The sequence below is a fragment of the Peromyscus eremicus genome, chromosome 9 (assembly GCF_949786415.1).
Source record: "Peromyscus eremicus chromosome 9, PerEre_H2_v1, whole genome shotgun sequence".
NCBI lineage: Eukaryota > Metazoa > Chordata > Mammalia > Rodentia > Cricetidae > Peromyscus > Peromyscus eremicus.
The window spans coordinates 72,248,847-72,270,305 of NC_081425.1; positions in this window are offsets into that span (position 1 = coordinate 72,248,847).

Below are 21,459 nucleotides of genomic sequence, written 5' to 3' on the forward strand. Positions count from 1 at the left end.
ATACATCTAACCCATTCTCTTTGACGGAAGCCCCTGCCTCAGCATCATCACAAGCCCAGTTCATTCTCTCTAATGGGGGTGGGGAGGACAAATTGAAAGCAAACCCTGCTTGTGAAGACTTTCCTGTCTCCAGTTCTTCCTTACTTCATGTGCCCTTCATTTATTCATGGACCACAGCCTCCTTGTGATAGTCCATATAACAATACATGGATGCCACCTGTGCTGGCTAGCTTTATGTCAACTTAACAGAAGCTAGAGTCATCTGAAAGCAAGGAACCTCAATTGAGAAAATGCCTCCATAAGATCCAGCTGCAGGACATTTACTTAATTGGTGATTGATGGGGGTAGGTCCAAACATAGTGGGTGGTCCCATCGCTGGGCTGGTGGTCCTGGGTTCTATAAGAAAGCAGGATGAGGGCTGGAGAGATGGCTCAGCGGTTAAGAGCACTGGCTGTTCTTCCAGAGGTCCTGAGTTCAATTCCTGGCAACCACATGGTGGATCACAACCATCTGTAATGAGATCTGGCACCCTCTTCTGGCCTGCAGGCAGAACACTGTATACATAATAAATAAATCTTAAAAAAAAAAAAAAAAAAAGTTAAAAAAAAAAAAAGAAAGCAGGATGAACAAGCCATGATGAACAAGCCAGTAAGCAGAACCCCTCCATGGTCTCTGCATCAGCTCCTGTCTACAGGTTCTTGCCCTGTTTGAGTTCCTGTCCTGACTTCCTTGACTGATGAACAGTGATATGGAAATGTAAGTCAAATAAACTCTTTCCTCCTCAACTTGCTTTTGGACATGGTGTTTCATCACATCAATGGAAACCCTAACTAAGACACCACCCAATACTCCCTAGGGTGATGGTTAATAAGATAATAGATGTAAGACTTTAAGCTTGTCTAAAGGAAGGCACACAATGCCTAAAAATGAAGTTATTAGGCAACTGATCCGGTTAAAAATGCAGGTTGCAAATGAACCTGTAAAGTGTTGAAATGAAGCCACAGCAACAGAGGCTAATGTTTAATTTGCCCTAAAGGACCAGGAAGCATTTCCAGAGCTTTCTTTAATATGAATCAACTTCATCATAAATATTTTGAAGACACTTTTAAGAGGGAGAGAAGTTTTTGCTTGTAGAATAAAGACGAATTCCTTTAGCCAGGATTCAGGTCCTTGCTGTTTGTTCCCGTCAGAGTAGGTGTTAGCTTTTTCTCCCATAGAAATATGCCTTTACAATAAAAATATTATTTACAATTAAATAATATTATTCATGTTTGTAGTAGTGTCCAGTGTGTTATTTCCAAACAGAAATACATTGTGTAATAATTTCATGAGGGTAATTTCCAAGACCCTTCTTTAAAGCCACTTTGAAATATATACAATATGTTCTTATTAGATATAACCACTCTACTATGTTGAGAATACCAGGACTTATGTGACAAAATTTAATATCCTTTTATGTAGCTGGAGTTTTCCTGTGTCCACCCAGCTCCTTCAGCCCCTCAGACCCAAGTAAACACCCAGAGACTTATATTGCTTATAAACTGTATGGCTGTCACAGGCTTCTTGCTATCTAGTTCTTTATATCTTAAATTAACCCATTTCTATTAATCTATAAGTTGCCATGTGGCTTGTGGCTTGCTGGTATTTTATATTTGTCTTCTCACAGCAGTGGTGGTGGTGGCTGGCATCATCTCCCAACTCAACTTTCCACTTCCCAGCATTCTCTTCTCTGCTTATCCAACCTATACTACACTTCCTGCCTGGCTACTGGCCAATCAGCATTTTATTTATCAATCAATCAGTGCAACACATTCACAGCATACAGAAAGATAACCCCAACAGTTCCCCTTTTCTTTTTTTCAAAAAGGAAGGTTTTAACTTTAACATAGTAAAATGACATATAACAAAACAATTATCAAGCAAGAATTACAGTTACAATATCTAGTCTATTTATAATATCTAGTGTATTTGTATTTGGCAAAATTAAAGAAAATATCCTATCTATCCTATATTTGTGAGTCTAAGGTTTTATATCTAACTTATCTTTTATCATAACTAAGGAAATTATAACTATCAATTACATCAAAGAGCCCAGAAGAATATAATATTACCTGAGAAATAGGAGAAGGACGCAAGTAACTTTCGGGAGTCTTGCGAGAGTAGACAGATTCAGCTGGCAGCCTAGACAGTCATCTGAAGTTCCTCTGTAAAGTTGGGGCACCTTTCTTCAGCTCACAGGCCTAGAGTCTCTCAGTCACTTCTCTCTGTGTCCTATAGAATGTCTGACAGTTTCCTCTGCGAAGCAGGCACCTGAAGGACCATTTCTCCTTGCAAAGTTCAGTGGTCACCTTCCTATGGGTCCTGCATGTTCAGTTGATACATATTTTTCAAGCAGTCTAGGCAAGAACAGTTTCTTGCCCAAATGGCTATTTTTGCTAAGAAGAAGATAAATTCCTTATGGAGTGTCTTCGATGCCTATCTTTTTCTTTGAAGTAAATCAGTGCTGCCAAGAGCAGACATGTCTCACTGTCCAGAAAGACTAAATTTTTAAAACATTTTAAATGCCATATTCTGTAGGTCTTTGAAGTGTTTGAAGATTACCTACCTAAATGAGTTATATCTATGTATAACTAGAAAACTTAGCATGACAATAAGTTTGACTATCATAGAAGACTAATTATTAATCTGTATTTTTTAATTATCCATTACAATCTAAATGAGTTATATAAACACAATACCTCAAATGAGAATAGAAATATATATACAGTATAACAAAATTAAGTTTAAACTTGTATCAGTAAACTAAAATCCATAGCAATGTAAACATTTTTAAACAAGTTGTTACTATTTATCCTATCATATCTATATTATATTAAAAATTCTCAGCAAATTAGTTATGGGAAGGACATACCTCAGTTCAATAAAGGACATGTAGGACCAATCCATAGCTAGCATCATACTAAGCAGGGAGAGATCAAAATGATTACTTAACATGATTCTAGAAATCCCAACCAAATCAACTAAGCAGAAGAAAGAATTAGAAAGCATCCAAAGAATGGAAGGAGTTGCTGTGGGATGTTCTGTATGTCATATGTGTTGCTAATTAGTCAATAAATAAAACACTGATTGGCCATTGGCTAGGCAGAAAGTGTAGGCGAGACAAGGAGGAGAATAAAGCTGGGAAGTGGAAGGCTGAGTGAGAGAGACACTGCCAGCCGCCACCATGACAAGCCGCATGTGAAGATCCTGGTAAGCCACAAGCCATGTGGCAAGGTATAGATTAATGGAAATGGATTAATTTAAGCTGTAAGAACAGTTAGCAAGAAGCCTGCCACGGCCATACAGTTTGTAACCAATATAAGTCTCTGTGTTTACTTGGTCGGGTCTGAGCGGCTGTGGGACTGGCAGGTGAGAGAGATTTGTCCTGACTGTGGGCCAGGCAGGAAAACTCAAGCTATAAGGAGTGAAGTGTCTGCCTATACATTTGCACACAACTCATACTTGTGCCAACGTTAGCCTGGAACTTTCTGACCTGGAAGCTCTGGGAGGCAGGAACCGATTCATTATTCACAATTATGTAGCCAGCACATCAAACGATACTTGGGACAGAGTAAAGCAGAGCTCAATAAATATTTTGTTCTCTTGATTGTATGAGTTAGTCTGGCTTCTTGAACCCTAGAAGGTTAAAAAGGGGATGAAATGTGGGCACCAGCATGCCCAGTGCTTTTTCAATTGAAGACTATACTGGGAGATTATTTGACCCTGTAGGCTGGCTATGTAGCAGTCACACAATAGGTCATTGCCACTGACTGCTCAGTTCCACGGGGCTAACACGGCACAACAGGGAAGAGTCTTTGACTCCTTGTTCTACGGAAGGCGTAGCTATGGCATCGGGCAGGAGTAGGAAGGGTGCAAGAACTTAGTGAAGAGCTCATGTGCACAACTGGATACTACTCGTCTGACATTTAATAAGGATTTTATGTGACACCTGTCTCTGATCTCAGTGCTTAGGAGGCTCAGGAAGGAGGTCAGAGAGTTCAAGGACAACCTGGGCTAGACAGTGAGGTATTCACAACAGGGTCAGTGAGGTGGCTCAGGGGGTTAAGGAGCTTCCTGTCCAAACATGCAAGCCTGGTGACCTGAATTGTCCCCTCTTCCACAGAAGAAGAAGAAGAAGAAGAAGAAGAAGAAGAAGAAGAAGAAGAAGAAGAAGAAGAAGAAGAAGAAGAAGAAGAAGAAGAAGAAGAACAATAACAACAACAACAACAACAACAACAACAATAATTGGGTCATCGATGCCACTAGAGGGATGTGGTTAGCAGAAATGCATGCAGACTTAGAGTATACAATAGGTGGAAAGAGAATTGGATTGTCACCCCCACACACACACACACCCTAGAAATCCAAAACTAGTAGACCTGTCTACTATGTTGCAGTGGCTGTAATGAGGCCATGGGGCACAGAAGGGCCTTAGCAGGAAACTCACCCTATGAGAGAAGTTAAGGTAGCTAGTGGCCAAACTCAACCCCGGGACTTGAATTGCCAATTATGCTGAATTTAGGTTCCAAAAGAGCAATATTGGAAACTCACTCGATAATATAAAAATCTGATAGGAGACTTTGCCATCCAAATAGTGAATTACAGTGGGGTGAATATCTCAAAATTTGCCGTAAGAAAAATCTTGACTTTTTTCTTTTATAAGATCTTAATAACGGGGACAGCCTTAAGTCATTTGTCTAAAACTTTCCGTCTTGTCTCTACCTTTGCACCACAAAGTGGCAGCCCACACGACACTGTGACAAGATGGAACGCTACAAGTAGTCTCATTAAAGTCAGGAACAGGACAAGGGCACTCGTTATCACCATAATTATTTGATGATTGTTCTTGAAGGGCTCACGAATGTAATTAGAGCAGAGAACGAGGGAAGAAGCATAAATATTGGGTATGAAGAAGCAGGAGTATCATTATTTGCAGATTATAGTCTTAAAAGAAATTCAAGTGAACCAACGGGTAAAGCAGGAGAGAGTTCAGTAAGTTCTCTGGGTAAAGTACAGACATAACAAGGTAACAACTTTCTTATTCGCTTAAAATAACTAGTTACAAAATCAAACAAGCAAAGTAGCTTCTATTTTAAAAAGAAAACACACAAAACAAATAAAAATGTGTGCTTTGTATTAAGGGAAATTTTAAATTCTGTAGAAGGACATTGATAAAAGTTTGGAAAGAAAAACAGTATTTTAAAATGTCTTTACAGGGGCCAGTGAGATGGCTCAGTGGCCAAGAGGCTTGCTGCCAAGTCTGAAAATCCAAGTCGGGAACCCATATTAGAGAGAACTGACTTCCACAAGTCGTCCTCTGACCTGTACACACACACACACACACACACACACACACACACACACACACACACCACATGCACGCACGCATGAAAAAGATTTAAAAAAAAAAAAAGTTGCTGTAAAAATCTGTTAGCGTTTCCAAAGCTGAAGCTTCACCATTCACTTCCTAGTGTCGTGGAGGGGACTGAATCAGCTCAGGCACATGGTCATTGCTGTCACTGGGAAGTTTGCTCTGGCACTTCCTCAGTCAGGTGCCCGTGGAGCTGGGGTCCCCTCCTTTCCCTTTTCTCTTAAGGGCATTCCACTTCCTGGTGCTCTCTTTACTTCCCTCTCTGGACACCACCATCAACCTCCTCATTTACCCAGCAAGTTTACAGTTCTTCCATGCTTACTGGCTGTTTCCTCCCGCTGCACGACCCCAATCCCTTTCCTCTTTCCCCAACAGCCTTCTGTGGTGGCTGACGTGTAGGTAGGATGAGCAGGCAAAGGGCAGGGTTCGAGTCAGCCCACCTGAACTCACATCCCAGACTGACCCTCTTGCCCGGATGTAACCAGGAGCATGTTGATGGATCTTTCTCCCTCTATTTCAGACGCTTCATCTACTCACGGACGGTTTCAAAAAGCATACCTCCTTCGTGTTTTCTTGTGTGGACAGAGGTCGGAGGACAACCGGAGGAGCTGATGTTCTCCTTCTGCCGTGTGGGTGCTGGTGAGCAGACTCCGGTCGTCAGCCGTGCCGCAGATACCCACGGAGCCATGAGTCTGGCCCCTTTACATGGTATTGAGTCACATGAAGTAACTCAGAATATTCTGAGCAATGACAAGCGCACGCTGCACACTTTCAGCTGTTTTCCTAATAGACACTAGCCATATTTAAGCTTGCTTCTGTGTGCAGACTGGTTCTCTCTGCACGGCTTTGTCTACGGCTACACCTGTGCTGTGAGGAAAGACTACTTCCTGGAGGATTGCTTGGATTTTGTCGCTAGTCGGCAAAGCAGCTTGTGCCTGTGTGAGTTTTTGTGACCAGGTCACTCAGATCCGTATTGGATTAGTCTAGCGACAGACCACACCTAAGATGAGTTCGGATCCTCACTACGCAGGTACATTTTCAGCATCTTGTTGAGCAGTTCAACATCGCTTCTTCATTTTTAAAATGGTGTGACATCTGTTGCCAGTTTTTCAGGAGGGAAACACCCTCCAGAAAGAGAATGGGATCACTTCCCTGTGTCTCCTCCCTCCCTCGCTACACTGTGTCCACCACCCCCTGAGCTCCCTGGCATCCCGTGGATGGACCATCCTTGCATGAGAAAGTGCATGCTCATTACTTTTGCATTCAGCATGTCTAGATCAACAGCTTCATCTGGGACTTAGGCCCATAACGCTGGTGATGCAGAGAGCCAGGCAGTTAGTCACATCAAAGCAATTTGCTAATTGCTGATGCTTCCTTGCTGTTTAATGTTTCATGTGTAAGATTAGGTGGTTGATTTAACTGGCTCATAGAGCTTGCGTTATCCCATTAGCTATCTCTAAAGGAAATCAAATCAGACTAAATATAGACAGAGGACATTAATTATCTGGAAGACATAAAAGTATAACCTGTATAGGAGCATGAATGTGAGAGATATGTCTTAAGTCATTATTTATTTTCAAACATGTTTAGGTATACAATAACATATATAAACATACGTGTCAATCTACAAGAGTGTTCCACATATGAATTATCTACCTGTGCAAACCAATTCCAATATATAAATTCAATATAAAGTTGTAGACTCAGCATGCAGTATATGTGCTTTATTTTAATATGGATATATAATCACTTATAATCTCAGCTAAGAGTCCTAGGGTGTCTTAGTTGGGTTTCTATTGCTATGATAAACACCATGACCAAAAAAGCAACTTGGAAAGAAAAGGGTTTATTCCAACTTACAACTCTCAGGTTATAGTCCGTCATCAAAGAAAGTCAGACCAGGAGCTCAAGGCAGGAACCTAGAGCAGGAACTGATATAGAGACCCTGGAGGAAGCTACTTATTAGCTTCTTATGGCTTCTCAGCCTGCTTTTTTATAGCACCCAGGACCACCACAGCCTAGGGGTGCCACTGCCCACAATGGGCTGGGCTGTCGCACATCAATCTACATGCTTGTACTACAAGCATGTGTGGTAGGAACGTTCCCGCAGTTGAGGTTCCTTCTCTCCAAATGACTCTTAGCTTGTGCCAAGTTGACATAAAACAGCCATATGGTACTTCAGGTTTTTTTCATCAATGTCTTCATCTCCTTTGTCTTTTGTACATTTCAGCCAGAATTCTAGCTAATTTGACTCTCTTTTGCTCCAACTATGTGCCTGACCCAAACTTTATTTCCATGAAATTTAGTTGACATTTTATTTATATTTTGAGACATTTCAACTCAAGAAAAAATCAGCACTATTATATTTGATAGATAAACAGTAAAATAGTAATAAGAAGAAAAAGAAGGAATTTGAAATTTGACAACAAAGGGTCAGAAAAACAGCTCAGCAAGTAAAGGTTCTTGCTGCCAAGCCTGATGACGTGATTTTTTTTTTTTTTTTAGATTTATTGATGTTTATGTGGTGTTTTGCCTGCATGTATGTTTGTGTGAGGGTACCAGATCCCCTGGGAATAGAGTTACAAACAGTTGTGAGCTGCCATGTGGGTGCTGGAATTGAACCTAGGTTCTGTGCAAGAGCAGCCAGTGCTCTTAACCACTGAGCGGTCTCTCCAGCTCCCAAAGTGAATTTAATCCTAGAAGGTGCTGTTCTCCCTATATCTCTGTTTCCACTCTGACCATGAGTTCTCAGAATTTCATGTCCTGCCCTGAGGACTCAGCTGTTGATTTGAGGGGCTGGCCTCTGTTTCCCACTCTTTATTTTGGCAATGGCTCAGAACCACACAGACCTTCACACTATCCCTGTCCAGATGGATAGAACCTGACTACTTTAATTCACGTTCCTGTGACAAAAATTAAGGCTGATTACATCCATATTGGCATTTTCGGTCAGTTCTTTTGTAAGAAATACTAATATAAGATGCCAAGCTCAGCAATACATGCCTGCAGTTCTGGCACTGGGGAAGCTGAGGCAGGAGGATCATGAGTTTGAAACCAGCCTGGGCTACAGAGTGAGACCCTAACTAAAAACGGTAAGAAGAAAACAGTCTTGTATAAGACAGACAAGTACATCCTCAGTGTTAAATTATACATGTCTCCATGCTACCATGCTCCTTTCTGAGAGCTGTTTCTCAGAAGCCTCTCTTAGACAAGGCTGGACTCTGACACCAGACACTGTGATGCTCTAGACAAGGCTGGACTCTGACACCAGACACTGTGATGCTCCAATCCATTTGACTTCAGAAAATACTCAAATAAAACTAATAACTCTCCAGGCAGTGATGGTGCACACTTTTAATCCCAGCACTTGGGAAGCAGAGGCAATCGGATCTCTATGAGGCCAGCCTAGTCTACAGAGTGAGTTCCAGGACAGCCAAGGGTACACGGAGAAACCTTCTTTCCAAAAACACCAAAACCAAAAAAAAAAAAAAAGCAAAAAAGCAAAAAACTTATAATTGCTACAATTTACTGCTCAGTCAGAAAGGTCAACTCCCCAAAGCACACTCAAGTTGTCTGTGGAGTATTACTTTCCACCAAGGGACAGATTTTAGTTCCTTGAGCATCCTCTATTCCAAGACATCACAGTATCACCAATCACCTTTTGCGTCATACCTGAAAGAGCAAATTTTGAAGACGCTAACCCCCTTCCTAAGAGTTAAATTGTTTCTTAAACGCACACCAGCTCTCTAACTCCCCAGTCACTTTTCTGTACCACCATTTTTTCCCCTCATTTCCCCTCCTTTGTATTCCATTCAAGGTCTTTTTTTTTCTCCCCTTTCTCTCTTTTTTTAATTCTTCTTCAGCCTGCATCAAAGTTAGGACTTTGTGGGGGATGCTTTGCTATCGGCATCTGTTACCTCTTTTTCTTCGGGACTAAGGAGGAGGCTGCTGTGTGGCTGAAAAAGACTCATTCAGTTTGGAACCGCGGCCCTTTGCTTTCCTGTCACACTGTCAAGCTCAATCAGAACGCAATGAAAGTGATACAGAGGCGAGGCTTTGCTGGCGAGACTTAGAACAAAGGCGGCTGGATAGCCTGGTACAGATTTCACATCCAATTTAACTCTTTGGAAAAGGGGTTTCAGGAAATACATAGTCAAGAGTTGAAAAAATGGAGTTGGGTCTACTATAAAGGCTAAAAGTATTATCCTGGCTTAGATAAGCTACAAAGATAGGTTGATACTATTTTCTACATAAACCACATTAGCCGGCATTACACATGGAGCTTTCTTTGCTCGTTAAGTTGCAAGGAGATTTGAGAGGAATTTAGCAGCCACATAAAATGACTCTTTCATGATTCCAGCTTTCCCAGTCATTTTCGTCCTACAAGGTACATGAATAGCAAGGCCCTAAATCATGTTGTTTAACAAATCTGGTATTAGAGGGTTAGTCTCAGTTTACTTATTAAGAATTTAGTTGAGTAAAGGATTTTAGGACTCAGTCCTTTGTGTGGGTGACAATGAACAGGCCCATACTTGTATTTTGGGGGAAAATGTACTTCAGCTATGCGTGTTTTGAACTCTGCTGCTGGGCCCATAACTAATGTTTTGCATTGAATATATTTTTCCATGGGAACTAACTGTAAACTGTAAAGAAGAGAAACTTCACTGAGGACACAGATCCAGGTTGACTTCAGCGGCCTCCGCCATGACTTCCTTTCTGAAGCTCAGTTTTCGGTTTTCCTTGATCTCACAAGAGACTTGACTTAAATTCTCTGACTTTTGCAAACTTGGGTCATACCAAGAAAGAAATGTTATTAGATTAGTGATAGCATTCTGAAGAATGATGGCACCCAGTTCAACTGAAGAATTAGAAACATACCAGAATCAAGTTCCCACCATATGCGCCAACAGTGAGTGGTGCACACTCTATACAGTAGCAGAAACACTGACACAATTGTGTGGGAAATGCCACACCCTTTCAGTGAACTATTTCTATAAAGTGTTCTTTAAGACTGTCAGAGTCAAACATATTATCAAAACTGCTAGTTTAGGCAACAGCAGTTATTTTTTTTTCCTATTTATGACCTTTATGTTACTGAAAACAGGACACGTTTAAGTACATTATATATCTTTATATGTGCAATTTTTTGTGTATCCAGTAAGTTAGTTGTAAATTAATGGGACTAAAGTTAGTTTACAAACACAGTTGGGCTTAAGGGAAGTACATTTCAGATGGCTGGTACTGGATCGTCATATTTAAGAAGATATCTCTTTGGAAAATTTGCCATGAATAAGAAATGATTAGAAGCAAGCAAATGATAGACACCAACATTTCATCTCCGCATGCAATTATGGTACAAATTAGAAATGCTATTATACTGGGGCTCTATAATTAAGTAAGCAATTAAAAACAAAAACAGTTCATTAACCAATTGTCATAACTATGCCGACAAGTGCCCATGAGGTCATGGTCACACAACTGCAGGAGCTGATGACTAAGTCTTCCCAAGAGCATCAATCCTAACCAACAGCCATAGTTCCATCTTGAATCCATGTGTTATATAAATAGCAATTTGGGGTAGAAAAAGTAAACATTGCAGGCAATGTGAGGAAGATGAGCACTCTGTGAGGTGAGGTACATGTGCCACTTGCTAGTGTGTGATGGGATGTCAGTGTTCTTCAAAACTGTAAACAGGGATGGGGCCAGGGCTCTGAGGTGCAGTGTTTGACCTGCATGGATTTGATTTCTAGCACTTCAAAATAAGAAGGAAGAGGACATTCCTTAGATATTTGATGTAAGCACGATTACAATATTCTTAGAAGTCTGGCTGCTTAGCTCATGCCATTTTGCCAACCTGTTTCTATCTTAATAAAGATGATACTATATAATATAATAAAGAGACCCAGTTATTTGCGCGGAATTACGTGACCATGAGTCCATAAATATTCTCGTAAAATTTTTCCCATCACTTCCAGAGAAACCATATAGTGTCACATGAAAAAGTTATATCAACAGTGAACATGTTTGATAAATAAAAAAAGCAAGAAAATAAGAGTGAAACGGTTAATCCCCATACTAATTATTTGTCCCATTTTTGTTAATACAAATTAAATGTTTCACTTGGTTAATGACAAGTTTGATCAAACAGTTCATAAACTGATGGATTGACTTTGAAATGAATTCAGGGGGAGAAAAATGACATGATGTGGAGCTGGCAAACGGCCGCCGCCTCTAGTGGGAACAGATGCCCAACAAATTTGGCGAGTAGTTTTGTTCTCTTCTATATCTGTTGCAGTTCGCAATCCTAATGAATGTTATGTTTAAACAACATGAATAAAGATAGAATGAAAATGAATTCAACTCCAGCTTGAGCAGCAGAATAAAAATGAGCAAACTGTATTATCTTCTGCCACCTAATCTGGGTTGAATTTCCTCTGTATCTTTTTTGTTTGTTGAAGAATCCTTTTCTTGAGTCTCCTTGGCCATTGACAAGGTCTTTTGAGATGAATATGAAAAGATAGATTTAAAGGTTAAGGCCAGGGTCAGATGGTTGCAGATGTTTTGTGAGAGATTGTTCGGTTCAGTGTGTGGAACTCCTCCTGACCAAGGTATTTCAAACCACAGCCTCATGGCCGGCCACCACCAATGACTCCTGTTCGTCTCACAATTGATCCGAGCAAACACAAACGCAGAGTAGGCGTGTTTGTTTTGTTTGGTTTTTTCCGATAATTCCACACACATGGCCCCCTGGATTGCAGGGAGGGCGAAGACTTTGTCTAAAGCCAGAGAAGGTGTTGTTTTTATTCTAAAAAAGGAGAATATTTTAGATTTGGCTCTTCAGATGATCATGTGAGACCATTTTTTTTCAGAGACAGATAAACAGCACCATGTGACAGAGATTGATTACATTCAGAAGGTTGTAAAGTTTCCAGAAGAGAAAGGAGGACTCAGACATAAAGAAAAATAACAATGAACTTATCTCTTGTCTCCCAACTTCAAATTTTAATTACCAAATGATGTGGAAACAAAGGGACAAGAATTAATGTAGGTCATACTGTTGTCATTGGGAATTTTGTTATTTGATAGACTTATATCAAACCGTAGTCAGAATACATGTTTGTGTGTGTGTGTGTGTGTGTGTCTGTGTGTGTGTGTGTGTGTGTGTGTGTGTGTCTGTGTGTGCATGCACACTATATGTATGTATGTGTATCCAACTGTTAAAGAATACACATAGACCTACCTACATATGACCTACAGTCATATAACATTAACTGAGAGATAATGTCTCTAGGACTGTTCTTTTTTTTAATTAATGATTTTTGTTACCTTTTATTTGTTTGTATGTGTGTTCATGTGTGTATGTGCTCACATGCAGCAAACATGAGGAGGTCAGAGGACACCTTGTGGGTGTAGGTTCTCTTCTTCCACTGTGTGGGTTCCAGGGATTGGACTCAGGTCACCGGACTTGGAGGCAAGCACCTTTACCTGCTGAGCCATCCTGTTGGCCCTCCAGCAATGTCTTAAGAGCTAGTTCTTCTTTTCTCTCTTGACACATTGTAAACATGGTGAAAACATTTCCATCAGGGCATTTCCCATCCCATCCCCTTGAGTGTCTCGATATTAGGGATGAGCATTGAGATCTATTTAGTTGAGTAAGGCCTAAGGACGGTTCCTTTGGACCATTTACATTTCAGGACCCAGGAGACAGGGATGTTTTTCTTCGTCGGAGCTAATAAAGAAGGCTTTTGATTGAAGTGTGTTTTGGAAAATTCTATCTGAAAATATATGGACTTTTGGAAAGTACAAAAGCCTGGATGGCGTTGATTTCCGGAGGGATGCCCTTATCATGCACCTGTTCTTGTCACCTGTGCATTTCCCTCACACTTGTCTTTCAGCTTTCCGTACATCAGTCACCATGAATCATGCCCTGGGAAGACTGAATTTATTATTCTGACACGGTTCTCTGTGAAATAGGTACTTCGTAAGGATTATTTTTAAAACACCAAAAATCCCTCAAGTAATTACCCTCTCAAACTTCTCAAAAAGGAGGTCAGATTGATCCCTATCACGCTGTAGGCAAATCTAGAATGTTCTAATGTTTTAGATGTTTGCACACCACACTGTACAATCCAGTTTTTTTCCTCAGATGCATAATCAGGATTTCGTTTTCCTTCTTTTAAAATGTCTCTTTTTCACATTAACACTTTTGTAAAAAAAACAGTTCATGTCCTTGATATTCCTAAATATTTGTCACTTCAGAAAGCTATAAATCTACAAAAACGGTGGAAAAATTGTGTGTGTGCTTCTTCTAATAATGAAAGCGAGAACGTGAATGAGTATTAATTTTCAAAACTTCTTAATGCTATCAACATTCACATTAAGGGTATAACAGGTTATCTTTGTAGGAATTTCCCAATGAGCATTTCACTAGTTCAGATTACAGGATAGAATGGCCCTCAATTTACATGATAGTCTCCATTCATAACCCCTTCCAACTAAATCATTTCACCATAGGACAGCATGTCTAAGATTGACCTTTTGTACTACTTGAAAGATATATTTCACTTTCAGGGGGTGGTGTTGTGCCTATTTTCCCCTCTTTTGAAGGCAAAAGAAAAAAATTTTAAATAACCAAAAACAAAAATTTCACCAAGAAAACATAGCAGTTATGAATTGTTTTGCTGGTGATGGTTTAAAAGGCTTTATTTAAATCCCTCTTAAATGTCTTTATGATAAAGAAGAATCATTATAATTTATTCAGATCACAGTTCTCTAAAGCGTGTCCACTGGACCTTCTCTTATTTACAGCCCACCATCAATTCTGTCTTCATACATGTCCATTTTTAAAAAGATTTGCCAAACATAAATAAACAATTATAGAGTTTCAGAGTAGGATTGCTTCTAAAGAGAAAAATAAAAATAAAAAAAGTCACGAGTTACATTCCCACCAGTTACCCTATTAGACTCCATCATTAGGAAGAGTGTTGAGACAGTCCAGCGGGTGAAGAGAGCAGCAGCGTGTTCTCATTTTGCTATGATAGCTGCGTTCTAGTTAATTCTCTTCTTTACAATAGATTTTACCTAGCTTTATCTTCCCGGGATGCTGCTTTCAGCTGAGAATCAGGAGTGAAGAGCAGCGTCATGGCATGGGCTTCACGGTACAACTGGTTAGAAAATCCAGTGTTGGAGGTGAGGGAAGTGGGATGTGGCCTGCATCTGCAGGGCAGACGGGCAGGGAGTCAGTCACTGAGACAAGTGACAAGAAAAAGTTCCATCATTGGTTGATGCCTCCGATGGCTACACTATTTTGAAAACACGTGGTCCATTTAACTAGTCAATCACTGCAATGAATCTTAGCGCAAGAGGACATACCCAGCCACGCTAGTGTGTTCTGAAGTCACAATCACGGGAAGAGGGAGAAAAAAACCTACTTCAATTTCTGTTCCCAATGCAAAAAGGTATGCCTGCCTGAGATCAGAAACCTGTGCGGCTCGCTTGTGAGATGACAAAGGTCCTCAAGAAAAGCCCCTGGGTGGGCTTCAAGAAGCCCCATCTAGACTCTTAAAGAATGATTTAAAAGCTAACTTCTCAATCTAGCCATTTACATAGGTTTTTATAGAGTAAAGAGAGTTCAGTTTTTGCATTTGAAGAGTGTTGATCCAAAGTGTGAAACAGATAGAAGCAATTTACTTGGAGCGGTTAAAAATGAGTGTTTGAGCGTGTCCATGGGCTCCTTTTTTCCTTCTGGTCAGTGTCCAGGCAATTACCTGAAAGCCAAAGTTGATACAGTAAAGCCTGAAGACTTCCCTGGACAGATGTCTGCTATACTCACCTGAAGCTCAATAAGATATCCATGTCGTCATCAGTGCCCCCAGACGGAATATTTTCAAAATCCCACATACTGTGGCATGCACTCCATAACGCCATATTTTTGAGCCTCCATTTTTTTTTAACATAGCAAAAGTTTTCTTAAGAATGGGGTTAGAACTGTCATGTGCCAAATATTTACTTAAAACTTTGTTTAAAAAACAAAACACATACACGCACAAAATCCCATCAAATATTCACACTTTAATATATGTTCCTCAGAAACAAATGTACAGTTAGATAACACATAAAGAATTATGAATGACTAATTATATTTTGCATATTTACAGCAAAGACAATTAGCAAATAGCTTTTATATGCAAAATAAGAGAAAAAGTAATTAAGATGCACTAACCAGAGCCGCAGTTTCAAGTCTGCTGTCTTGTGATTCCTGCCTAACAAACATAATAATTACGCATTCATTGTCATATCATTAAACCGCTCTGTCCTTTAGGAAAAAAAAATGGTTATTTACTGTATAATAACCTGAAGAGTCGCAGAAGTTCCTCATAATGGTGAGCAGAATAATTAAATATTTCTTCTTAGGAATGTTCACCCTGTTCAATTTATTATCACATACTTCTACCAGCAAGCAGCTGGTCCTTAAGCATGCCAAGTGTTTTCTGTCTGGTCTGGGAAAGCAATTTTGTTTTGTTTGTAAGCTCGTGGGTTTTCGCCTTGCTGGTGAGCTGGGCGGGAGTGCTCCAGAGCCGTGGTTCGCCTTCCTGAGGCTGCTCCTCTTGGAGGTTGGGAAACAATTTCAGGACCTGACCATCTCCGAAAGCAATTCAATCTGTGATGCACGTCTTCTGTCTGTTTCTCTCTTTTGGAAATATTTTAGAACTTTTACTCTTTCGACACTAAACTAGACCTAAATGTGCAAACAAATGAGTAGATACTATGTGGTATCTATCAGATTTGCACAAACCACTTGCATTTCAGAAATACAGCAGTGGTTAAGATAGTTAGTGCTTAAGCTAATGAAAGTGCTAGAAAATATCCTCCATTTCTCCACAGATACACAGCGGGAACCATTTTGTTTCCCCAAAGCCGAGTGTCTATGGCTGGCCTCACCACTTATATTATTGCCTATTGTTCACCTCTGAATTAAACACGGTACCTATAGAAGTGCATGATACGATCCAACCAGAACTTAAGCAAAATAAAGGCTTTTGTGTGTGTTTAGTATGCTACTGTATATTTTCATATATTATGTCATGTCTATAGTTAAAATTAGTTTGTTTAATACAATCATGTGTGTAGTGAGGTCGAAAGTGCTGGGACAGTGAATGGGGACAGAATTTGTTCATTGTTGAGACTACTTTAAGAATTACTACATAGGCCGGGCGGTGGTGGCGCATGCCTTTAATCCCAGAATTTGGGAGGCAGAGGCAGGCAGATCTCTGTGAGTTCGAGGCCAGCCTGGTCTACAAAGCGAGTTCCAGGAAAGGCGCAAAGCTACACAGAGAAACCCTGTCTCGAAAAAAAAAAAAAAAAAAAAAGAATTACTACATAGAACACCTTAAATATGACAGAAGGATAAACCTTAAGTTAAAAAAATCAAATTACTAATAAAAAATTCATTATTTAAAATATACTTAAATTGACTAGTGTAATATTACTTATATATTAAACATTTTCTTTTCCTTATAGATAATTTTAATGATATTAAATATAAACCTCCACCTCAGCTTAAAAAAATAATTTTGCAGAGGTTTTATCATTTAAGCGTTTGGCAACTACTTCAGCATTACTGAGCAACAATTCATTTCTATTTAGAAAGACAGCAGGAATAGACAGAGCATCTTGTTTTATATATTTAAATAAAGATTCCTGGCCCGATTTTGAATGGGTCTTAGTTTACCGAGAGCTATTTGGATAGTTTAGAAATTTTCTATGCTGTAAGCTCCCGTCTGCACGGGTATAATGAACATGTAGCCAACAGAGCCGAGGGGAAAATCCATATCCCTTCCCCACATGTAACATCGCCTTCAGAACGTGAAAAAGAAATAGTCGCCCTGAAGTGAAGCTGGTTACATATGTTACTGGAGACCCTGTATGTTACCATCAGCACTGGGGGAATTAGAAATATACGACTTGAATTCCTGGTGAGGCACTCTGAGAGCTGACTCATTAGTAAAAGTAGAAGAGAAACACAATCATCGGTCATTTACTCCTGAAAGCATGTCAGACACACCAATAAAACATTCTACCTTTACAATTGACGTTTTACAGAATCCTAAAAAAAAAAAAAAAAAATCTCAAAATAGTCATCATGGAAAAGAATTCTGCCTTCACCCCGCACACTGACTTGAGGGTTTGAATGGCTTTCATATCAGTGATTTGGGTGATGGAGTCAACAAGAAAGAAACATGGGTTTTTGCATTCTCATGCCTAGTAAAGGCCTTCACAAACCAGGCCTGGTGGTGCATGCCTATAATCCCAGCACTTGGGAAATGGAGGCAGGAGGATCATGGGTTCAAGGACAGTCCAGGCTGGGCTACACAGTGAAACTCTGTTTCAAAAAAAACAAACAAAGCAAAAGATCTTCATGGAATTATATATATATTATATTTATATATAGTACAATTTTATATATATATATATATATTTCAACTAGCTTAAAATTCTATCGAGAATATTAATACTCTACCTCTTGTGAGCTTAGAGGACAGTGTATTGCTCACTGTTACAGCAGGGGTATCAATCCATGTATCTGCTATGGTAGTAAAAATAACCAGACAGTACCTTCCTGTATGCATGTATCCTGCTGGAGATGGAGGCTAGTACCTCATATGTACCAACCAATTACTCTCCATTCTGCTATATTCTTAGCCCCTCCCCCATCCTTTTACTTTATTTTTGGAACATGGTCTCTCTAAATTGCCTAAGATGGATGGAATGTTCTCTGTAGTCCAGGTAAAATTTTAGTTAGCTGTTTCCCTGATTGAGCTTCCCAGGTAGCTGGAACCCACCAGACCAAGCTCCTATACTAATTTTGGTTGTTTGCTTGCTTATTACATTAAGTAATTTTTTTTTAGGTGAGGACTCACACTGTAGCCCTAGCTGTCCTAGAACTTACTATATAGACCAAAATGGCCTTAAACTCACAGAGATCTACCTGCCTCTACCTCCAGAGTGCTGGGATTAAAGACATTCATCCGCATGCTTGGCAGCATAAATAATTTTTAATTCTGGTAAAGTACATTGAAGTTTACTATCTTAACCATTTAAATCACAGTTCGGGGCATTAAGTACAGTCACACTGCCATGCACCCGACATTACCATCTATCTTAAGAACCCTGTGGACTGTACAAAACTGAAATTCTAGACCTGGCAGCATGAACCCTGCTTTCACCATCCCCTTCCACTTCCTGGCTCTGATTTTGATGATTCTAGGAACCTCCTACAAGTGAAATCTTACAAAATCTGTCCTTTTTCCTATACTAACTCTAACGATGAGCTAGGTTCCCTCTTCATGAAGCAAATTCCTAAGGTTGGGAAACTCCGAAGGTATGCATCTCTCTGGTCATCCTTCCTCAGGTAGGGATTCCTCATCAGGATGGAGGGTAAAAAGTCTCTCTTTCAGTCTTCTTTGACCATATCATGAGAACTGTAATTATTCAAACCCACGGTTCATCTGGTAGTTGGTCTTTATACTATTCAAGATGGAGCCTCTCCATCCATCTTGCCTTAACTGGTGACATGATGCAGTATGGACAGTCTCTTTACCATGTAAGCTGACCACATGCTGCCTGGACACTATGGAATTAAACATTCCTCAAGCAAAGGGCACATACCCTTTCTCAAAAACAGTGTTGAAGCAGGACTACATCTCTGTCTCCGTCTCATTCATCTTCTCTAATGTTTCCCTCCCTGGTCTGTATTCCGATGCCCGTATCTTAGAAAACTTCACACAATCCCAGCTCTACTGCTGTCCTGCTTATGACATGAATGCAGTACAGCCTCCATCCCTACCACTGAATGGCTCATTGACAGTGAATGAACATTTCGGAGTATGGATGAACAACACAAACATTAGTTAAACAAGCTGAAGGGGACGGGAAATGCATCTTTTCTGCAGATGTCAACCCCTTGTCTCAGCTCTGACATGGCTGAAACTGTCATCAGTGCCATGGCCTTTTGCAGACCAAACCCTGAGCCCTTCCTAGGTGTATATTTTTAAAAATCAATGTTCTGTATTTAGGGAGAGAGAACAATGGGAGGAGGGAAGAATGAGGGAGACAGCTGAGCTTCAGGGGGAGACCTATTTCAAACTTCCTTGGTGCATGACTCCCTTGGTGAAGGGATTCCCTTGGTGAGGGGACTCCCTTGGTGAGGGAACTCCCTTGGTGAGGGAACTCCCTTGGTGAGGGGGACTCCCTTGGTGAGGGGACTCCCTTGGTGAGGGGACTCCCTTGGTGAGGGAACTCCCTTGGTGAGGGAACTCCCTTGGTGAGGGAACTCCCCTGGTGGGTGACTCCCTTGGTGGGTGACTCCCTTGGTGGGTGACCCCTTTTAGCTCACAGACTAGTCCCTAGTAGGACTTTGTTCTCCTGAAGGGTTTGTGTAGAATGGCACGATGATCTTAGAATCACCATCACTCCCAGATGTAGTCCAATCACGATGCAGAAAACTTTATAAACAAGAGGCCAGAGTAAGTGGCACATTCTCTCTCCCTCCATCCATCCATCCCTCCCTCCCTCCCTCCCTCTCCCTCCCCCTCTTCCCTTCTCTCATCTCTCTCTCTTTTTTTTTTCTTTTTTGAGACAGTACCTCATGTATGCCCAGACTAATCTTCAAGTCATGGACTCAGAAGATCCCCCTGCCTCGGCCTCCAGAGTACTGAGACTGCACACGTACCTTACACCCAGCATTAAACTCAAGTCTTTCAAAACGATGCCCTTATTATAGAAATTTCTTTCTTTCTTTTGTTTGTTTGTTTTTGTACAAGACAGAGTTTCTCTGTGTAGCTCTGGCTATCCTAAAACTTGCTCTGTAGATCAGGCTGGCCTTGAACTCACAGAGATCTGCCTGACTGGGATTAGAGGTGTACCCCATCACATACTAGAATTTCTTTATAAATATCTAGCCCAATGTGATGAAGCATAGCCATAATCCCAACTCAAGGCCAGGCACACACACACACACACACACACACACACACACACACACACACATATTCAAATAATTAAAAATAAAAATGAACCAAAATAAGTGGGGTGGTGGTGGTACATACCTTTAATCCCAGCACTCAGGAGACAGAGGCAGGTGAATCTTTGTGAGTTTGAGGCCAAGCTAGTCTACAGAGAGAGTTCCAGGACAACTAGGGCTACACAGAGAAACTCTGTCTTGAAAAACAAATAAATGAATGAATAAATTTTCTCCACCTTTTCCTAGGCACTTTACAGGCAGATGTGGTGGCACATACCTATAATCCCAGTGCTCAGGCAAAACAGTTAGGAGTTAGAAGTCAGCCTGAGCTATACAGTGAGACTCTGTCTCAAAACAAAATATTGATAGATCTAATAACCTAAGAAAGAAGTTTAAACAGTTGGTACAAAAACAGATCACGCAGAAGGCTCCTAGCTATAGATTATGAAATTCATCTAAAATAAACTCTGCCTCACAGTAAGGCCTAGTAAAACAGAAGATGCTCTGTCATGTAGAAATACGTGTTCTTGAGGGGCTGGGGATGCAGCTCTGTAGTAGAGCTGGTTTTGAATGCTTGAAGCCCTGGATTTCATCCCCAGGGCTACAGAAACCAAGTAGGACGGAGCACACCTGCCTCAGCTACTTAGTGAGTTTGAGGCCAGCCTGGGATATATGAGAGCTTGTCTCCAAAGAAAAAAAAGGAAGGGAGGGAGGGAGAGAGAAAGAGAGGGAAGGGAGGGAGGGAGGGAGGGAGAGAGGGAAAGGAGGAAGGAAGGAAGGAAGGAAGGAAGGAAGGAAGGAAGGAAGGAAGGAAGGAAGGACAGAAGGAGGCGAGGAAGGGAAGAAGGAGGGGAAGAAGGGAGAAAAAAACAGAGCAGTTGTTAGTGTTTACAGCCTTATTTTCTATACATTGATTTTCATTGGTGTAACTAGATCTCCTGAGGAATTAACATGAATATGTGCAAAGCAGAAAGGCCATTTATAAACTCCCAATCGCGCCATAGAATAAGTCAAGCTGGCCTAGAAA